This window comes from Epinephelus lanceolatus, chromosome 2 (genome assembly GCF_041903045.1).
Source record: "Epinephelus lanceolatus isolate andai-2023 chromosome 2, ASM4190304v1, whole genome shotgun sequence".
NCBI classification, from domain to species: domain Eukaryota; kingdom Metazoa; phylum Chordata; class Actinopteri; order Perciformes; family Serranidae; genus Epinephelus; species Epinephelus lanceolatus.
Window position 1 is genome coordinate 27769407 of NC_135735.1, and position 17418 is coordinate 27786824.

A 17418-nucleotide genomic window follows, 5' to 3' on the forward strand; every position below is an offset into this window, starting at 1 on the left:
TAACTACAACAGCAAACCTTATAAATGTTATACTGATATTATATATGTTATATTATGCTGAGCACAAGAGAGCATTTAGCTCAGAGCACTGCCGTGCCTACAGCCTCACAGAGCCGCCGGCATGACTGTAGACTCTCTTAGTCTTGTTATCTGACACTCTTAACCCGAGTAACTTTCAGAAACTGCAAAAGTAGAATGAGCTTCAGTCCTTCTTATAATGACCTGACCTGCAGAAAATATTCCTCTGACCCTAAAATAATTGTGTAAGAGAGAAATCCTTAAAAAAAGGACGGGAATGTATTTTTAAATATAGAGAGTGTATGAGGACAGTTACAACAGGAGATGAGATTTAGTTTGGAGACCTTGTGACTTTTTTTCTTATTACAGATGAGTTGTCACTTATACCAGCTGCCATACTAGTATAGTTTGCATACTACATACACCAGATAGGCACCAAAGATAATGAAAACAGCCATTCAGTGAGCAAAATACAGTAGACAGACTGCTTTATTTTTAAAGTGACCTGATTTCTCTGTCTGATCCCCAGCAATTTAATAAGAAAAAGTTGACAACAAAGTGAGATTTAAATGTTTGATTCGATAAACAAGGCATTTAAAACAATTTCCTGATGGCAGCTGTGCAAATAATTACAGAACATCCTGTGAGGCAGTGGCTCTTATGTTCACAAGTAAAATGATCTTGGAAAGGAAAAGCAAACTGAGACTGTGACTGAGCTTTCAAATATCTTATCTAGTGTTGGCCTACTGGGATTCAGATCCTGGTCCAAGTTGTCATGAGAAACTTTGGAAGAAAAACTGTATTTGTTGGAGGACTGATTCAGCACCTTGGACAGTGAGAGTTTCTGTTACAGTAATGCCTCAGAAAGACAATGACTTATGAACAACTGCAATGTAAAAGGCCCCAAAAATACTGTTGCTAATGTAATTTATTATTTCAGAAACATAGGCTTACCAACGAAATTACTGGGATGTATTCGGTATGTTGAGAATTCCTTCAGTCCAAGGATATATCTAACCTGGAGATGAGATGAGATGAGGTGAGGTGAGGTGAGGTGAGGTGAGTTAAGGTAAGGTAAGGTAAGGTAAGGTAAGATAAGATCAGATAAGATAAGATAAGATAAGATAAGATAAGATAATATACGATACGACAAGGTAAGGTAGGGTAGGGTAGGGTGATAAGATAAGATAGGACAAGGTAGGGTAGGTTAGGGTAGGGTGGTAAGGTAAGATAAGATAAGATACGGTGAGATAAGATAAGATAAGATAAGATAGGACAGGACAAGGTAAGATGAGATAAGATGTGGTGAGATAAGATAAGGTAAGATAAGATAAGATGTGGTGAGATAAGATAAGGTAAGATAAGATAAGATGGGGTAAGGTAAGGTAGGGTAGAGTAGGGTGGTAAGATAAGATAAGATAAGATAAGATAGGACAAGATAAGGTAAGGTAGGGTAGGGTAGGGTAGGGTAGGGTGGTAAGGTAAGATAAGATATGGTGAGATAAGATAAGATAAGATAACATAACAACATAAGACAGAGGACAGATACAAGAGTACAATGTACACAAAGGCTTAACAACAATAGGTGCAAAATATAAAAACTGGTTAAGAGTAGGATGCAAATAAGGTACAATCCAATATAAAAAATATTCAATGCCAAAAAAACTGGTTACTAATATGGATGATAAATATAGCAGGTTGCTTTCAGTGCAGTAGGAAGGCGGTAGATTCACTTGACCTCTGTCAGAATGACACATGTAAATTAACAAACAGATCCCTCAAAGATGTGTTTCTGTTGCCGATTTGCCCACAGCGCTCAGTGACTCAGCAGCCGGCAACAAAACCGGATCTGTCTGCATGTTGAGGCCAGGAGTTACTGACTGCAGAGGAGAGAGGAGGTAAAAGAAAATGTAAGAACAGAAAAACAGTGCTGAGCCTTGAAGCAAAACTTTTAACTATGAAATAAGATTTAATAAAACAGATTAGAGAGGAATTACTGTTGGAGATAAAATTAGTTTAATTGTTTACCTTACTCAGTTGTTTACCTTAACATAGCTACAATAAATGGCTCAGCAGCATTGTTTATTCATTTACATTTGCATTGGAATGTAGTAAATAAATTGTGAGGAAATTCCCATCAGAACCCAACCCTGATAATTCCACCAAATTAGAGAGGTGTGTTACCGTTACACACCACAGGACTTTTTTTGAAGTGTGGGTATGTGGTTTGGTTTTTCCTTGTGTGTACTGTATTTAGTTTAAATGTGGATCAGGTCAGTGAGTGTTTAATGTCGCCTCCAAGGTCCAACACCATACTGCCCTCTCGGTGAACAGAGGAGGACCCTGCTGGATGGTAGATGATGATACACTCAGAGGGAGGAGAGGGATAAAGGCTGTGGATAATGGGGTCAGACCGCTGTGCAGTGCTGCAGTGAAATGGTTCAAATGAACAAAACAGGGATGAGGCTGCAGGGTTAAACAGCTGGGAGCAAGAGGAGCAAACCAACATCCTAATTGTCTTACATTTTACTTAACACATGTTAGATTTTCCCTCTGCAAGTCTACAGTGTTCTCTACGTCATGCATGAAGTGCTCCAACATCTCACATCTCATGTCACATGTTACGTGTGCCTGGCTTGCACTGCATTTACAGCCTGATCCTGCCAAAACAAAAAAAACAAAACAAAACAAACAAAACAGGCTGGTCAGGTTTGTTTATTTGTCAGCCATCAAAATGGTTCTAATGGGCCCCATATTGTCAATACCCTAATGTGTCGGGTATTTCTTGTCTTTTTTTTAAAAGATATTTTTATATATTGTATTTATTATATTGTATTTTTTTGTACACTGATGATTGTTTGTTTTTTGTGGTATGCTATGGACCTCTCTCTGTGTCCTTAATAAAGTCATTATTATTATTATTTCTTGAATTAGCTGCTGACAGCTACTTTTTAAATCTTCCAGTGGGTTGCACACATACCACGTCATCAAAATGTCACACCCATCCTGACGGTTGTCCTGTTTATACAGACACTGTTTCGGCACTGTTACTACCTCCTGTCCCAGCTTAAAGGCGAGACCATTCTGTCCCCCCATTCTGCAGTTGTACCTTATATACAGCACAGCAAGGCGGGATAACGATGCAATATTTCTGCCTTAATCAGGCAGTGTAATAGGGCTAGTACATATGGGTCAACAGCCAGCAGCTTTTAACCTAACTAATAGCAGGTGGAAACACTTGACACCTGTCAGCCAACTGACTGTTATGCTGGCCTCAAATCAAGAATAAAGACATAACAGTTTCACCCCAGTAAGTGCGTACTCCTGTGATCAAACGTTTAAGAATTAGTTTTTAGTCTTTACACATGCAACTACTGAGGAATAGGTGCGCTCTCCCTAGCACCAAACAAATAGCAGCAAACTTGGTTGACAGTAAACATGAAGGAGACTCCGAGGAGGTGCAAGAACATGAACAAGTCTCAGTTCTCCCTAACTGTGGAAAAGGACAAACTGGTGGAGTTATGGAGTGAACAAAAGTCTGTGTATAATTCAGCATGTATCTGATCCACCAGCTGGCATTTATTTTAGTGAAAAATCTTAGTTTGTAAAACGGTTGCCACTTATTCCCACAGTCTCTTCCCACAAAAATAGCGCAGCTAACCAACGCGGGCTGGTGGTGAGTTGAGGCAACAAAATCCAAAATGTAAAGTTTGTACACAACTACAGTTTATCATATTGTATCATATACTGATGCTGAATTGACAATAATACTGTCAACATGATGCCTTTTATCTTGTGTTTCCAGAATGATGTGTTTTTGTGGTCATGTAAGAAAATTATTAATATGTCATATTTCCTACAGGGAGTTTGGTGTTATATTTTCCACCAGGAGCAGCATGGGAAATAATCCCAAAATAAATATGGTTGTAGTCTTGCAAATAGTGACCCTGCAAGATCCATGGTCTTTGGAAAATCTTATAGTGTGTGACAAAAAAATGACATTGTCTTAAGATGTGAGAGGGTGTCAGATTTTGGGCCCTGATTACACAGAAAGTATTTTAGCAGCTGGAGGCAGCTTTTTGTAATTGTTTTTAATGAGAATGAAGCTTGTTGCTTGTGGTGTTTGTGTTGTGATGCGCCTCGTGTTCCTGTGCTCTAGGCACCCCACGTCAACTTTTTTTTTTTGTCATCTTTTTCCCCATTGTCTAATCGGATGATTTGAGAGGCAGGCCTTCTGCAGTGGTCACAACAACAAGTTTACAGTTGGTAAACAATGGAGGAGAAACTGGTGGTAGTGGTTGCTGGACACCCAGAGATATACGGCCCAACAATAGACAGCAGGTTGTCAAACTGCCCCTGAGTCGTCCTAAAATATGCCTGGAAACAGCCATCATGGAGGCAAAGCTCCTGGACCAACTGGTGGTACTCTCTGTGATCCACCCTCTTTTTTAGGGTCTTATGCCCCCACACAGATCTCTGTTTCCCTGTGCTTAACAAACTTTTTCAGAATTTAAAGTAAATTCCTGTCAGCTTGAACAATGTGTGACTGCACAGCATGCACTTGTAATGACTGAGCTAATGATGGATCACTGGGATTACAGAGTTTATGTTTATTTTATCCACACTGAAGAACATTTATGTGGTGCCACTGGTTCAGATATGTATCACATCCACATTGAGGAAACCGTAGCACTAATTTAGATTCATGTCTGGCCCCACAGTGTGTCACTAAGTGAGATGTGCTGTGTAATAAACTTTTTTTGCTGATGTGTTGCTTCATTCCTGTGGATGCCTCTCTAAATAAAATATGAGTCCTGAATGTGTTTGTGTGTGTCTGGCTGTGAGTGCGTACTGTGTAAATCTTCGCCTCAGATGCGGTGCTCGCGTTGCTTCCTGCTGGTCTCATGGTGCCCCCTGATAAGCTGGTGCTGCAGAGGGTTTCAGAATGGCGCTAGTGGCAGTGGAATTAGCTCCCATTGTCATGATAATGACAGTGATACTCTTGCCCCGTCCAACTCAGACCAGCCATTGTATGGAAACAGGAATGCAATTTCTCCTGCAGCGGCAACCGACAATCCTCTATGAGAGTGAAAGGTCCCTAAATGACTCTCCATTCAGGCGAGGCTGAGGGGCCAGCAGCCAATTAAAGTGGGAGCAGCAGAACAGTGCCATCCCAAAGACCTAAGGCTGTCTCTAAACACACACATTAAGCAAAAGCAAGACACACAAACACACACACACATCCATTAGTCGCTGCATTTTCCCTTTTACAAAGAACATCTAATCCCCTAAACTATCTTTTTCCTCACAGACTTGATTCTTGTGGGGGCACAGGCAGTTTGCACTAAATAACTCATGAGGTTTATTCAGCACAATATGTACAGACTCAGGAACATGAGTTATTGATTTGAAAATGCCTAAATACTGGAGTTGGGGAACTGAATTTCTGAGCAAAAGTGGAGACACTCTCCAACACCATCCATCATGGTTAAATTCTTTGCTGGTGTTTATGGTATCAGACAGTCTCCTCTGGGCGCTTATCTGGCAGCTGAGGCAGAGTCACGATGGAGGGTGAAGGGTTTCCACAGCATTCAGGCTACTGAGCTGTGAGTAAAGTAGATGTGTGCTGTGGGGATCCGAAAGCCTTGAGCTGAGAAGAAGTCCACTGAGCCAGATAAGTTTGTTTTAAGCAACACGACTAATAATCTCCCACCGCAGCTCTGACGATTACTCAGAAATTCACCTGAGACAAGAGCACTGCTTTTGAATGCCTCATTTATTCTGCAACCACCTTCCCTCAAAAACATTTTGTCTCTTTATTTCCACTGCTAACTCAAACACACCGTCTCCATCCTCTCAAGAAGCCTCCTAGTTTTTACAATCTGAAAACATTCTGCAATGAATATTCAACTATACATATCTATCATTTAAATGTTTGTAGTTCTACCAGCCCTATTAGGGTACACACGCTCAATGAGCAAATTTCCTTCCTTTCCTATCTCCTTGAATTGTTGATAAACTGACATGCTGCCACTTAAAAATGCTGGCAAAGAAGGGTACAGTACACAAACATCACTCCAAATTATTGCATGCTGCAAAATACAGTGAGGCGGCACGGTGGTGTGGTGGTTAGCACTGTTGCCTCACAGCAAGAGGGTTCCTGGTTCTATCCCAGGAGGTGGGTGGGTTTTTTCTGGGTACTCCGGCTTCCTCCCACAGTCCCAAGACATGCAAGTTGGGGATAGATTAATTGGTGACTCTAAATTGTCCGTAGGTGTGAATGTGAGTGTGAATGGTTGTCTGTCTCTATGTGTCAGCCCTGAAATAGACAACCTGTCCAGGGTGTACCCTGCCTCTCGCCCAATGTCAGCTGGGATAGGCACTAGCCCTTCCGCGACCCTCAAGAGGAAAAGTGGTTATGAAAATGGATGGATGAAAAACGCAGTCATTTTATTTTAGCAGTATTAGCTTTTTTGACAACAACTTCCATCAAACACTTCTGATAAGGTATACTGCAGCTGTTTGTGTTTCTTTGATTTACTGTCCTGCATAATTTAAATGAATGTGTGTGACGCTGTTACTATAATTTTTTGTCTTAATGTTTTTGCCCACGTTTTTAAACTGTGCAGTCTCTCTTTAACCAGTCCTTAACTGAACAGTGATAGCTACAATGCAATAACAATACTATTACAGTAACTAATCCATTTCCTCGAACCACATGAAGTGGAATTTATTCTATTTAATCCCTTGTTTATTGGGGAAAAAAATCCTCAAAAAGACCAAGCCAAAACTCAGTGGTGTTGCTTGTGTGGCCAAAGCCTGATATAGCTTATTCCTCTGTGTCATTGAGCTCCACTGTGGTCCAGAAACTTTTAAAGCAAATCAGTCAGCCGTACTGTTGTACTGGCGTACGTTATTCTGTAATGGCGCCTGGCAGCATTAGGGGAAAACACGGCTAGACAACGATGTAAGTTAAGGGGGCAAAAATCCAAGTGCAGTGGGTGGGATTGGACGTGGATGGGTCCAACAACCATCAACCTCCACCCGAGAGTCCGGTGTTTGCTTCCCATATGAATGTTAAGCTCATCCCTGTTCTTTTGCTTTTGTTGCCTAAACCCAATCACATGTGTCTGTTGGCAAAACGTAACCACGTGTGTTTGCTGTTGAAGGAAAAGAAAAGGTAAATTCGCAGAGTTGGACCATCGTAGTGCGTTTATTTTGAAAGAGACTGTGTGAAAATTGTACATGTCCTGTGAAAATGGAAATGTATTTTGCAAACAGACACTGAGCGCGTTTACATGCACACTAATAAACCGATCATTATCTGATTTCTGGAGTTACCTGATTATTCAAGTGGTCATGTAAACAGCATAATCCGATAGGCTTTATCAGATAAAAGCCATTATCTGATTATGAGAAATCAGAGAAACACACCTAGCTTTTTCCCCAGTAGTCAGATTATTCGGTGCATGTATACCCTTTAATCTGGTTTCTTTCGGGTTTTGCTATTTTATACTCCCACTACACTACATTTTAGAGGGAAATATTGTACTTTCTACTCCACTACGTTAATCTGACAGCTTTTGTTTCCTTTCAGATAGAGATTTTACATAAAATAATATATTTTTATATTCTCAGTGTTTAAATTGTCACTTTTATTTTATCTTACTTATATGTTATGCACTTTGTGTGACAAGTTTATATACAATACACTGGGAACTGCCCATTGGTCCGACATCCCATTGTTCCGACTATATTAAACTCATTGTTCCGAAATCCGTTCCGAAATCATCATGATGCCCTGTGGTTAAGGTCTGGTAAGGTTTAGGCACAAAAATCACTTGGTTCGGGTCAGGAAAAGATCATGGTGTGGGTTTAAATGAAAAAGAAAATGACAAACTCATAAGCCGTGAGCCTGCTCCGCCTCAAGCCGGTTGCGGCACACCATACGCCCGCCGTGAGCCGTTCAGCATCACGGACAGTCGGACTAATGGGATGTCGAACCAATGGGCTGTCGAACCAATGACATGGACCCCAATACACTTGTATATTGCTCTTTGCAGTACTTTTACTCCGAATCTACCCAAAGTATGTAAAATTGGCTCCACATTGATAAACTACACATTAGAATGCTCTCACATGTATTTGTTAATGATAAAAACAAACAGTACTGTAAGAATATAAGCTGTGAGAATGATGAGTGCTTTATTTTGCAAATATATGACTTGCATACTTTTCAAGGTTTTTCAAGGATATGAGTACCTACTGTAACAGGAAGTTTGAGTTTTATGTCATGTACTTGAGGGGAAATCCAACTGAAGGACTGAATCATGTAAACCAGGTTTTTCTGATTATCAGATTATTGAAGTGCACGTAAACGTGTCAAATCGGATTATTACCATTACCTGATTATTCCCAGTTATCTGATTATTGTGTGCATGTAACCGTGCTCAATGACATGGTGTCCCAGAATGTCAACAACCAACGCACCCAGGGTACCTTGCACGTCATATCATATCGTCATATGTGACCAAAGATCAATATGAGGTCAAAGTGAGAATGTGCGCATTGCACAATTTGAGTAATATTTGCTAGTAATATTTGCTAAAACTATAATGTCCAGCTGTTGTGGGGAAAGTATTTAACCTGTAAAAGTGAATGGGGGGCCACAGGCATATGCATGTGCTTCATAAGAGAACGGCAAAATAAAACTGCCTACCCCAGCTTTGATAAAATAAAAATAAACTATGCCTTTGTGAACCGTTTGTAAAGATGAACAATGAGCCTGAGAATATTGAGTTATGATGGATGGACTAACAGACTGTTGGTTTTGGTCATTGTGTGGCTGTTGCTGACAAAAATCATATAAGACCAAACACTGCGTCCATGTGTAGTTGTAAGGCAGAACTGCTCCTCAGTTGCCTCCTGACATTTCCACTGTGCTGATGTAAGGGGGGAAAATGACTGCTAAGCTGAAACAACACAGTCATCAAAGGGGACTTCATGAAAATAGAGCAATTAGGCACAAGTTATGTTGCGGTATGTTGAATAGCACAGGGCATATTATTCATGCGGATGTAGCAACAGACACCAAGCACAAAATATCCATCAGATGATATTACAAGTTTCCATAAAAGCTCTCATCAGACAGCAGGATTTTTTCCTTATTATAAATAGGGCTCTTATGTGTTTAAGCATTTTGTGATAGTCCTTGAAAGCTGCAATCAGTCTCCAATTATAGCTCTTACATCTGAATGAGGGAATCCAGCTGCACTGTGGGATCTGATGATACAGGAGGAGTAACCGCGTATGTTTATGAGGAGAGGTAGATGACACTTACAGACAGAATTAGGGGGTGATTTCTAATCATCCGAACAAATCAAGTAAGGATTGCACTAAGTACTCCCTTTATGTCTCCACCTGCTCGTGTCCTCTGTTTACTGGAACTGGGACAGTCTTTTCATTTCTGCCGTGCTCCTCGTAGTGGTTTATGAGTATACTGGCATTGGCATTTCTCTTTTGATGCTGGATTGAAAGCAAATAACTTGAGGGCATTCATCAAAGAGCCTCAGCTGTGTGAGTGAGATTGAATTACAATTATGAATTCTATTTAATTATTTGTCCGAGCCAGTTATGCTTCTCTAACTTCTTTTCTGGCTCTAAAATATCCAAACGGACAAAGAAAAGTATTGGTTTATAGAAAGAAAAAAACATGCGTATCAGAGTTTCAGATATGAACATGGTTTAATTTTACATCAACCCAATATTCAGTCTAGTCAGAGGACCGCAGTGATTATTCTGCCTGTCCTCAATCACCATTAAACCATTATTTCTCTGTCCTTTATCTACATGATGCTGTCTCTCTCTCTCTCTGTCTCCCCCCTGTCGTTTTGTCTCTCAGCCTCTCTCTCTCTCTCTCTGTGTGTCTCTATGGCTTCCTTTGTCTTTTTCATTTTCCCTTTTCAGCACAGTCTGTATTGAGCGGCCCACAGCATTTGGATGCAAGATGAACTTTGATAAGAGTTAATGAGAACACAGCATTGTACGGGGAAAGAATGGCTCGGGCTGCACTCAAGAGCCTCCTCACCAGGAAATGGACCGTAAAGAGCCGCAGCCACCCACTCCTCCGAAGAGGAGAGGAGAGGAGAGGAGAGGAGAGGAGAGGAGAGGAAGACAATGGAAGAGACCAAAGAAAAGGATGTGAAGGACAAATAAGAAAAGAAAAGGGAAATGTATGATTAAGGCACAGGCCTGTGGAATGGTGCAGACATAATGATAGATAATTACACGTTACCCAGCTTTAATACTGTACAGCTAAACTGTACTGTGCTCAGTCACTGCATGTACTGTAGTCAAAGACTGTACATTGTACACAAAAATTCAATGAAATCAGTTTTCGCCATAGAATTAGAATAGGAGTAAAACAGTGCAGCAGCCATTTTTATTTGTACCGTTGCCATTGCAACTGTTATAGCAGGCTAACTTTTGTATTAAATAACCAACCTGCAGCAAGTCGCAAACTCACTGAGGAGAAGTTTTTCAGTAATGACCAAACAAAAAGTGCAGTGGTTTTCAAAACAGCACTAAAATATTACCGTAACTGTTATTACTTTTGTTTTCTTGCCATTAATTGCACGTTTGTTGAAAATGATCAGTAACTCTACTGTAGCTGCCTCCAAAGAACAAGGAGAATAAGGAATGAGAGCTGCTGCTCAGTGGACAGCCGAAAGGCAGAGACTACAGCAGCAGATCATTTCTGAATGTCTTACTTGGTATGATGAGTTAACAAGCTAACATTAGTCTTTGTTCGCTGACAGACAGAAACTTGTCTTAGTGTGCGGTTGCATTTTTCTGTTTAATAATGGAAATAGGTGTAAGAATAGGCAAAAAGAGAGCTGTTAGACTAGTGAGTGTGACACACTTTATGGCCTTACTGACGTGTGTTATCACCATAGCAATCACCATCGTCAAATGACCGAGGCAAACACTTTTGTGTCCTTTCTATTCATTCTTTTTCTGTGGTTTTCATTCTTCCGGCTGAATCCCATAGTGTTGAATTAAAAAGAACCTTGATGCCAGCTGAAAATGTTGCTGACTGTAAACCCTTCTGAGCTAGTTCAACTTAAAAATAGGATTTCCTTGCCTTAAACACAAGTTCACTGAACTAATTATTAAATCATTTAGTTTAAAGTCCTCTGATGAGTTTTGAAAATGCAAAACCAAATGAGTTTAGTTAAATGAACTTAAAATATTAAGTTGAATCAACAACTCTTCAGTCAAACAGACAAGGGTTAGATATATTTGCTTTCCTTTTACATTTTCATAGGTTTAAGAGTCAGTTCTATGCAGCAAGGTGGTGCAGTGGTCAGCATTGTTGCCTCAAAGCAAGATGGGTCCTGGTTTGAACGTGAGTTGGGGGGTTCGAGCCCCACCTCACATTCAAAGAGTATGCATGTTCTCCCTGTATCAGCATGGGTTTTCTCCGGGTACTCCGGCTTCCTCCCACAGTCCAAAGACATGCAGGTTAATTGGTGACTCTGAATTGCCAGTAGGTGTGAATGTGAGTGTGAATGGTTGTCTGTCTCTTTGTGTCAGCTGGGATAGGCTGCAGCCCTTAACAGGGTGAGCAGTTATGGAAGATGAATGAAAAAAGCCAATTCTTCATTAGACACAAATAACTTACAGCTGCAGCTGTTCTTATTGTAGCTATTTTATGTTGTATACAATTGAAAGAAGTACTTAGCACCGCCCACCAGTCGGGCCAACTTTCTCATTTTATAGCTAAACCTCACACTAATATATGTTTCTGAAAAAAAATTGAGCAAAGAAAAGACAACACATTAACAGAATCTTGGTTCACATTTGATCAGCACTGCCAAGTTTGACAGTTTGACTGCAGTTCACGAGCGGCGAATGACATGACTGACAGCTGCTTTAGAGACTCCTCGGCTCCGATTGGTTGTTGCTGCCATGCCACAGTCTGATTCTAGTGAATACCATTAGAGGCAGTAAGAAGAGAAGAAGGGACACGATTATTTTCACATGCTATCTATCTCATGTTCTTCTTTCAAAACATAGTGACAGTTTCAACAAATATGAGTCAGTTTTCTGTAACCGCTTATCCTCTTGGGGGTCACGGGGGGGCTGGAGCCTATCCCAGCAGGCAGGGTACACCCTGGACAGACTGCCAGACTATCACAGGGCTGACACAGTCAGTACATTTACATGACACTTGAAAAAAACGAATTATTGCCTTAATCCGACTATAACTGGACAACTGAAATGCATGTAAACGTTACTCCGACTAATTTCGGAGTTCTCCAACTCTGATTAAGACACCCAGATAATGTGATTGGAATTCGATTTTCTCCAGTATGTATACGCCTTAATCTGAGTTAAACTAGACAATGCATGTGCGCATGCTCCACACCCCCCCGTGCTGGCATATGACCCCGGAACAGTCAAGACATACTATTGTTGTAGCCCTCCAACAGCATACGGCGTTCTTGTCTGCCTCTCGAAATCACCATGACCACGAGGGATAGCATGCACCTTATCTGCACAATCAGTAACGCATATATTATGTACGAGATGAACAAAGCTGTACGACTATCCATCTTGCTGTTGTTTGAAAATGCCGGTCTGCCGCCTGACTCCAGTTGTTTATTATTAAGTGACTTAATAGGTCAACCGGAAAGGGGGCCGTATTAACCTGCTGAAACGACGCATATCGCCACCTAGTGTTGAGGAGGAGGACACGTTCCCGTCAGTAATTCGATTTTCTCAGTTGCATGTAAACTGGGACAAGGACAGAAGACCGATTAGACGCCAAAATCGAATTTTGAGCATAACTCGATTAAGCTGTGCATGTAAACTTACTGATAGAGACAAACAACCATTCACATTCACATTCACACCTACAGACAATTTAGAGTCACCAATTAACCTGCATGTCTTTGGACTGTGGGAGGAAGCTGGAGTACCTGGAGAAAACCCACGCTGACAAGGACAGAACATGGAAACTCCTGGGATTGAACCAAGACCCCTCTTGCATGAGGCGACAGTGCTTACCACTACACCACCGTGCCGCCCATTTTTAAGTCAGTTTAATTTTGATTTTTTTTATATATCCATATTCCCAGTGAAGTGAGACACACCAACAGTCCTCAAACAAGTTCCACCAATTACTTACATTGTTGCTTCCACTGACAACCTAAAGGCAAAAACACTGTTGTCTTTGTTGTTTAGAAACTTGCTCACTTTTGTCTCCCTGTCAGACGTGGTGTCCCTTTTTGGTTTGAACAAGCTTTTCTCCCATTTACAAACAAAAGAACAGATACAAGAGAAAAACAGTGCTGAACAACTACAACTTCTGTACTTGCATTCTGTGCATCCTGTCTGACTACAGCAATGGCCCTGCATGAACTGTATGCAGTAGTGCTGTCAACAGTACTTCATAGTTCCCTATCATAATACATTAAGCACACAGTCTTGTACATTTGCATTTTTCCAATATTTTAATGCCGCTAATCTGTTATTGAAAGGTCATGTTGTATAACTGGCTGAGCAACATGAAAGATTCATGGTTCACAGTTCAGTGCATAAAATGCTGTATATGATTTTTTTTCTGAAAAGAAAATGAGAAAATTGAATGAATAGGACATCTATTATTAGAATCCATACAGACATGTCACATTAAAGCCTTGCAAGACAAACTGACAGTTTGCCTTGAAATACAGCCGTCCTGCATCTTTTTTAGTCTACATTTGTCAAGAAAGGTCAACAGCAATATTTCCTAGCCTTTATCACCCACCATAGTCTCTCTCTACAGAGCATTGTATGTTTACAATCTGCTGCCAATCTGAAACAGGAAAGCAATTTTCCAGAAAAATCAAAAAGATACCTTACACGGTATGTTTTGCAGCAGCTCAACAAAATTTGAGATACTTTTCCAGCATACTACGTGTGGCAGAGTAGCATGTTCTCTAGAGAAAAGAATAACTAAGGCAGCATCCAAAATCACTGGCTATTCCCGATCATCTATTTCCTCAATCTATGAAACCCGTATGGAACTGTGCTGCAAAAGAAAACTCTCTTCCATGATAACCCCTTTATGAGGAAATAGCTTTTGAGAAACAATGCAGACAACTTTGGCTGGAAATGTATTTATTTTAGAGAATGTCAACCTCTGAACATTTAATTACAGCCACTCTGCAGGGTTGCACTTAATTCTTTAATATTTTTTAATATACTTTCCATTTTAGATAAGTCTTTATGGTATGGTGCATAGATTGTTTCTCTAGCAGTAATGAGATGGGATGTACACTGCCTGGCCAAAAAAAAAGTCACCACCAAAAAAAAAGGTCATACACTCTAATATTTTGTTGGACCGCCTTTAGCTTTGATTACGGCACGCATTCGCTGTGGCATTGTTTCGATAAGCTTCTGCAATGTCACAAGATTTATTTCCATCCAGTGTTGCATTAATTTTTCACCAAGATCTTGCATTGATGATGGTAGAGTCTGACCACTGCACAAAGCCTTCTCCAGCACATCCCAAAGATTCTCAATGGGGTTAAGGTCTGGACTCTGTGGTGGCCAATCCATGTGTGAAAATGATGTCTCATGCTCCCTGAACCAGTCTTTCACAATTTGAGCCCGATGAATCCTGGCATTGTCATCTTGGAATATGCCCGTGCCATCAGGGAAGAAATCTATTGATGGAATAACCTGGTCATTCAGTATATTCAGGTAGTCAGCTGACCTCATTCTTTGAGCACATACTGTTGCTGAACGTAGACCTGACCAACTGCAGCAACCCCAGATCATAACACTGCCCCCACAGGCTTGTACAGTAGGCACTAGGCATGATGGGTGCATCACTTCATCTGCCTCTCTTCTTACCCTGATGCGCCCATCACTCTGGAACAGGGTAAATCTGGACTCATCAGACCACATGACCTTCTTCCATTGCTCCAGAGTCCAATCTTTATGCTCCCTAGCAAATTGAAGCCTTTTTTTCCGGTTAGCCTCACTGATTAGTGGTTTTCTTAAGGCTACATAGCTGTTCAGTCCCAATCCCTTGAGTTCCCTTCATATTGTGCGTGTGGAAATGCTCTTACTTTCACTATTAAACATAGCCCTGAGTTCTACTGTTGTTTTTCTTCGATTTGATCTCACCAAACGTTTAAGTGATCGCCAATCACGATCATTGAGGATTTTTTTCCGGCCACATTTCTTCCTCGAAGACGATGGGTCCCCACTATCCTTCCAGTTTTTAATAATGCGTTGGACAGTTCTTAACCCAATTTTAGTAGTTTGTGCAGTCTCCTTAGATGTTTTCTCTGCTTGATGCATGCCAATGATTTGACCCTTCTCAAACAGACTAACATCTTTTCCACGACCACGGGATGTGTCTTTCGACATGGTTGTTTAGGAAATGAGAAGCAACTCATTGCACCAGTTGGGGTTAAATAACTTGTTGCCAGCTGAAAGATAATCGCCCATGCAGTAATTATCCAATAGGAGGCTCGTACCTATTTGCTTAGTTAAATCCAGGTGGCAACTTTTTTTTTGGCCAGGCAGTGTATTTTAACAGTCTATGTTGTTGAATTGAGTCCTGTCTGCACTGAACTCACCAAACAAATTTTCTGACATATTTTGTTGTAATGCCACTAAAATCAATTCAGTTAATCATGGCAGGAAAGTTAAAGGTACTGTATGTACATAAAATAAGTGTTTTGTATTGCTTATAGGTGGACAGGTTGTACCTAACTTTAAAACTGAGACCTTCCTAGACTTTAACGGTTGCCTGTAACAGCCTGCAGACTGAATTCTATGTAAATTCTATGTGATGAATTTTCTGGGAAAATCCAAGGGATACGACATGTATGAATGTTCCTGGGTGCCTTTCCTCTCTTTATCTCCACTACAGTGCTAACACTAGCAAACAATAGCTAAGACATGGAGTCCACCAGTGTCAACAAACAACCAGCACTGATCACAACACAGAGTCCACACGTGCTGTATTTTCATTAAATACATTCTGCAGTTGCAGCCCGGTAGAGACAGATCTTCACTTAGTGTCCTGTAGCAACTCAAATTCAGTCAGAGAAAGACAGAGCACCAAAGGTCTGATCCTGCCTTCTTGACCACCCCAATTCCCCACTGGATCAGCACATTTTCTGTTGCTGCCATTACACATACACCCAGCAGTTGCTATAGCAGCTAAGGTCCAAGCTGCTGTTCGCTCTTTTTTTAGGGAAGTAGTGTCAGGCTGTGTTAGCTAGCTAATTCTTGTCTCATTTTTGGTCTGATAATAAACATCCTGTGAGGAGCTACATGGCATGCATGTCTATACTAAACAATGGCTGCTCCTAAACAGTTTTTTTTTCACCCATTTAAAGTCTCACACACAATTGATTACCGCGCTTGTGCCAGTTATGCAGATGTGTTTCAACGGTAAGGTTTTTGCAAAAACCCGTGTTTGGGAACTACTGAGCAAACGACTGGATAAATGAGAACCGGATGATACTGTAGGAGATTTGTAAGAGTTTGTAAACAGATGTTTTGATAGAGTTTTGCTTTTGTTAATTGCCTTTTAATTCAACTCATCAAGAATTTTCTCAGTTTTTGGATTCTTCGTTCACTGTGGAGACATGTGAGAAGTTTCCTTCACAAGTTCAAAGTAACACGGGGTGAGTACTTGATAGGCAAATGATCATTTTTTTGGGGGTGAAGTGTTCCTTTGAAAGATAGAATCTGAAGAGGGATGACCAGAGATGATTGTGAGATGGGAGTAAAAATTAGGCATTAGAGACTACATGGTGTAAAGCAGAAGAAGTGCTTGACATAAGAGGGGTCTCTGCCGTCAGACGAGAAGGGTCCCTAACAGCGAGAGGAGAGGAAGAAAAAAAAGATCAGGAGGCAAATGAGTGGAACATCTTGAGAAGGCTGCTGATAAATGAATAAATAAAGAGTTGAGAGAGGAGAGGGCTTCTCAAGGATGTCATATCTTAATTGAAAATGACAGCTTCAATTAAAAATGTAATCATTCTGTCCGTTTTCTAATTAAAAGCGAAACGACTGATAGTTTTGACTCATTAACTTCAAAGAGTGATGCAGTCTGACAGAGTGGGGGAAGTGTGTCATTTGCTGAATGGAGAAGGAGCGGGCAGATGAGAAGTGGCGCAAAGGATGAAGAGGACTGATGTGTCGGGTGAGGATAATCTGCTACAATTACTGTGCATGAGGGAGAGACACATCGGCTCTTGGTCAGTGGTTGAGTGGTTCAATGAGTATTGTCATGAAGGTTGTTAGGCCTGCCAGAAAGCAGACTGCTCACATCAGTAAGTGACAATTATTTTTAAAAAGAGCAGCCTCATTATCATTACTGCTGTT